This window comes from Tuber melanosporum, assembly GCF_000151645.1.
Source record: "Tuber melanosporum whole genome shotgun sequence assembly, scaffold_17, strain Mel28".
In the NCBI taxonomy this organism is placed as follows: Eukaryota; Fungi; Ascomycota; class Pezizomycetes; order Pezizales; family Tuberaceae; genus Tuber; species Tuber melanosporum.
Window position 1 is genome coordinate 1,178,037 of NW_003298830.1, and position 5,467 is coordinate 1,183,503.

Consider the following 5,467-nt stretch of genomic DNA (forward strand, 5'->3'; position numbering starts at 1 on the left):
AAATTGCTATTTTGGTAGTGATAATGGTTTCTTCGGTTGATTGCCTTTGAATCATAAGGTGGCCAGGTACAATACAGGGATCAGGGAAGCTTATGAGTCATGTGCACGCACTCGCTTTTATGCTGCAAGGGGAAGTTTGGTATTTGTGTGTAAAAAAGGTGATGGGTGATGGGTTCTGTTCCAGTGGGTTGTGCTGTTGTGCGGACAAAAATGGGCACGGGCACATCGCCTTCGAATATAGCTAAACACTTTTAGGAAGGGGATGAGCGAGTTGGTCAGAGCTATAGTAGTTGAGGAGAGGAAGCCAGAGTGATAATCGTATCGTACCCAGTCAACAATACCACACTCCGGACAGCAGTTGTGGTGACTGCTGAGGTGTCGTACATGGGGGACCGTGGTGATATTGATTCTTCGACGCGCTTTGGAAACATTGGAGAGACGGATGGATAGCTTTCGTCTCAACTTATGCCCCCCCACAAAGACCAAAAATGCCGGAACCCGCAAAAATCTTGGAAGTCAAAACTTGTAAATGTCCCTCAACCATCAGAACTTTAAGGAACAAAAAAAACTTGGGGTGGAATTTTTGGAACCCCGAGATCATGATTTCGGGATTCGGAATCACACATTTAAATCTTGAAATCACGTCGCTCACTCACTCCCGGAATCGTGGTTCGAGATCACCTCTTACCAAAAACACCCGTTCCAATTTGGTCTTTGATTTTTTTTCTTCACTTATCAGGGTTCAGCTTAAGTTGGTGTTTTCTTTTTCTTTTTTTCTTTTTTCTTCCCCTAACATGCAAATACCTTCAAGCTGACGAAATACAGTAGAGAAGAGTCACGTTGGTTTTCATTACTAATGATATTATTGTCATGCAAATACGGTAGGCTTAGATCAATGATTTTTAAACCGGAAAATCAGCCCCCCAGATCAAATCACGTTTTTGGATCCAAACACCGCTTACTTTGGGATCATGATTTTGTATTACAAATTGTGTTTTTGGGTCGTAGCAGCATTTGCCGAATACCCTCTTGATTATCATGGTTGGTATCATCGGGAGGCGGTAAATAGCATGAAGAGCCAAAAATATACAAAAAAAAAGGAACCAAAAACCTCACAGGTGAATCTCTGGAAAAAAAGAAGGGCTGGGGTATGAGGAAATGGAGAGGATAGTTGGCGAATAAATTTATTGTGTTGGGGACCATTTGTGGTATACATAGCTTGTGAAAGACCATAGGTCGAAAGTTGATACTAAAGTGTGCTTCGGGTTTCCTCATCCTCATCCTCACTTGGTATTGATGGTACAGCCGCGGTTGTAGTATCTATCTAATGACACCAATGGTGGTGATTCATCTTCCCATTTGTAAAACTGTGATAGCTGAAGGAAATTTATGAGTTTTGAGATTTTTAAGTTTTAACTTCGATGATCTGTACTGTGCGTAGTGGTGGTGATGGTCGTTGTTGGCTGTCGCAGTCAGTTCCTGGTCAGTTCCTGGTCAGTTCCTGGTCAGTTCCTGGTCAGTTCCTGGTCAGTTCCTGGTCAGTTCCTGGTCAGTTCCTGGTCAGTTCCTGGTCAGTTCCTGGTCAGTTCCTGGTCAGTTCCTGGTCAGTTCCTGGTCAGTTCCTGGTCAGTTCCTGGTCAGTTCCTGGTCAGTTCCTGGTCAGTTCCTGGTCAGTTCCTGGTCAGTTCCTGGTCAGCTTCTAGTCATAGGGGTCGCAGATTGTAGCATAGGTATGACACTTTACTGTACTCAAGTAGAGGTTTTTGTTTTATTTATTCGGTACAACCTTCCATTTCCTCCCAATAGCTTTTGAAAGAAATATACCTGCACACGTGTTGAGAGGAGATCACCTTCTCTTTACGTTCCTGTTCAGTTGGAGCCGAAATTACACCGCTATCTCAACAGCGGAGAAAACAATCGCAGCAAGTTTTGGAATCCTCAGATTGAGGGAGCCATGTCATCGCTGAGCATCTCGAGGAGGGGAGGTGGGTGGTACTGTAAATAGCATACCGGTTCTCAAACTCTCGAAAACAATTCACGACAGATGATACGGTCTACTCTTGCATTTGTCCCTCGCACAGCGGCCAGAAATACAAAGGCAAAAACAACTTCGCGTCAGCTGGAGACAGTGCAATACCAGCGACACGGTGGGACCAAGCGTAGCGAGCCAGAGGCTTGGTCCCTGGGCAAACAAAAATAAGATTAACCAAGAAAACAGGCTCCGGAGAGCCGTTTCAGAGATTAAGCTGAAAAGAACAGATACTACACTTGATCTAAGCCTGCTTGATAGTTAGCGGATTTGGGAGAATAGAGGAGTTGAAGTTGCGGTGGACTTACCAAAAGGCAAAGAGAGCTGGAGAGGGAAGTGGGGAGTGGGGGGAGGGGGCCTTATATAGGAAAAACAAATGGTGCCAAGAGATTCAGTTTTGGCCGCTCGTGCCTGAGTTTAGGGCTTAGGGGGAGGGTCTGAGTGGGTGCCGGTGTACGTATCATCATAACGTGTGATGGAATTGCGGCAGCATTGTGGTATCATAAGGTACGTAGTCTATGAGGGTATGCGTGGTGGATAATCCTGTCGGGGTCTGAGCGGGTGGGAGCGTTGAACTTAACTGTATTATAATATGCTAACGACCATTAATTTTTAGAAATACTTTCGGGGTTTGTTCGCTGATGGAATTTGGGGTGGTTTATGGTATGACTCTCCACCAAATTCGACACAGCGCCAGAATATTACGAGGTGATGGAAAATGATTTGATTAACTCAGCATATGAGGTCTGCTACTGTGTCCCAGCTGAAGAAGTACGATACTCGAAAAGACACTTGTATGGGCTAATGAACTTGGCTTCAAAGCACTGAGGGAAAGCTCGGGTACCTCTAGTGTGTATCGATTGTTTGGTGTATGCTGGGTTTTGCATGTTGCTCGGATGCCTATGTTCCGGAAGGCCCTACAGTGCGCATCTGCTGGCGAGGCCGCTGCCATATGTTAGGCGATGCATTTGCATTCCTACACCCCTGAAATGCGTTTACTTCCTTTCAGTGCCCCCATAGCATATTGGCAAACATGACAAAAACGACACCAATTCTTCCATAGGAAATACCCCCTTCATTCAGTCGCTCTGAGAAGTGATGGAATGCTTCCCGCCACTTAAAGGATATGGGGAAGCCTGCATACCAGCGTGCCACCTCGAACAAAATATTCCACCAGCAAAATGTGGTGTTTGTGTCAGATGCATAAGGTGCATAGCTACCCGTGGGGCATTCCCGTTCCGCGCTATCGGCCCCGGGAGATCTACAACATCCCCCTTGCAGTCTTGGAATTGAGGAACCTAGACAGAGGTGGGCAAAACGACCAGTATTTACCTGGATCTCACTTCCCATAATGTTGATTCCTTGCCCGCCATCTCTTGACCCAGCCAGCCCCTCCGAGAAGCACTCACGACGGTTGGTCTCGGAGAGAGTTGAAGGTATATGATAACTCCAGCCAGCTCCTGCTGGTAATTCCTTCCTGCACTGCTTTGTTTGCACATCGCTCCATCAAAATGATTTCACTGGCTTCATTGCTATTTCTATCATTATCTGGATATGCTTCTGCGCAGTCGAAATACCAGAAGTCGCCTGAGCAGCGTGGTGGGAATGTGATTATTCCCGGGCGATATATTGTTGAGTTTTCGAATTATGGGCAATTAAGGGTCTAGGCGGATGTATGTGTCCTGTCCGCCCGCTGCTGATCTCTAACTATGGGTTAGCCTGTTGAGTGTTTCTACAATGTCTTGTCTGCCGAGGGGATAGAGGTTACCCCTCAGGTTAATATCACCTCAATGGTGTTCTTTGGGACATCTTTTACTACTGCTAGTAACGACGATAACATTGCGGCTGAGATTGGGGCATTAGAGGGTGTCGCTAGGATTTGGCCCGTGAGGAGGATACCAAGAACTGTCCCGGTGATTCATGGAGTTGGGGAAAAAGCTGCTCCAGCATGGAGCAGTCACAGTAAGTCTGCCTGTATCTGTTCATGAACTACGCTAATTGCTCTAGGAAACACTGGCGTACTAGATCTTCATGAACAGGGCATACAGGGTGAAGGAATCACTGTGGCAATTGTGATTATCTCTTCCCATTAATGATGCTTGTGCTAAATACTCTAGGTCGATACCGGAATAGACTACACCCATCCCTCCGTCGGCGGTGGCTTCGGCCCGGGATTCAAAGTTGTTGGGGGAATAGATATCGTGGGTGACAATTACTAGGGTGCAGATTTCTCCCCCGATCCAGACCCTTATGATTGCGGCGGTCATGGGACTCACGTTGCTGGAATCGTGGCTGGCGAAGACAGAAACTTCGTTGGGGTAGCCCCCAAGTCAAAGCTTCTCGCGTATAAAGTTTTCGGATGCAGGTACGATGGAACAGGAGGAGATGCGTTGATACAAGCTTTCGTCCAAGCTTATGAAGATGGGGCGGACGTTATCAATGCGTCTATTGGAGGTCCCGGAGGCTTTTCCGAAGATGCTTGGGCGACTACGTCCTCTAGAATTGTGAAGCAGGGCGTCTTTGTTGCCATCTCTGCTGGTAATAGTGGCGATCAGGGGCTGTTTTATGCTAGCTCTGGTGCAACTGGGGTAGATGTTATGTCCGTTGCGTCAATTACAAACGGGGAATACTCTGCATTTAATACAGAGGCGCTAGGGGGAGATGGGACAAAGAAGAACATTGCTTATCTCCAGAGTGGTGTGGAAGGGTTCAAGCTCGCCGGACCAGTGCCTGTTTATGTTACATCTCTGGACAAACCTGCGAGTAATGATGCTTGTACGACTCTACCAGAAGATACGCCGGATCTTTCCAAATATCTTGTTGTGAGACGTGGAGGGTGCCAGTTTAACGTCAAGGAAAGAAACCTGGTGGAGAAGAATGCGACATATATATGGTTTTAAAATACTCCCAAGACACCGATTGTGTATCCTAATATCGAAGAGCCTGTTTCCAAAGGATTTGCTATGATTGCCGCGCAGGATGGAGAGTTTATTGTGGAACAATTCGCTAGTAGCGGGAACGTTATAGTGAACTTTCCGCGGGGACTCCAAGGAGTAGGAATCAACAATACCTTAACTGGAGGCAAGATGTCCCCTTTCACTTCTTGGGGCCCATCGTTTGAAGCCCAGATTAAATCTGAGATTGGTGCTCCTGGAGGTCATATCTACTCCACCATTCCACTGAAGCAAGGGTCATACGCGGTATTCAGTGGAACATCTATGGCATCTCCGTAAGCCTTCCGTTCATCCTAATAGTGCCGCAAACTAATGGAAGCAGATAAATCGCAGGAGTGGCGGCCCTTTTCATGAGCAAGTTTGGTGGTCGTAAGAAGCTGGGCTATGCTGGGGTTCTAGAGCATTATCACGAGCGGAACTCTGGTAAATTGGAACGACGGTGCCAAGACGGATCCCACAAGATTAGCACCAGTAGCCCAACAAG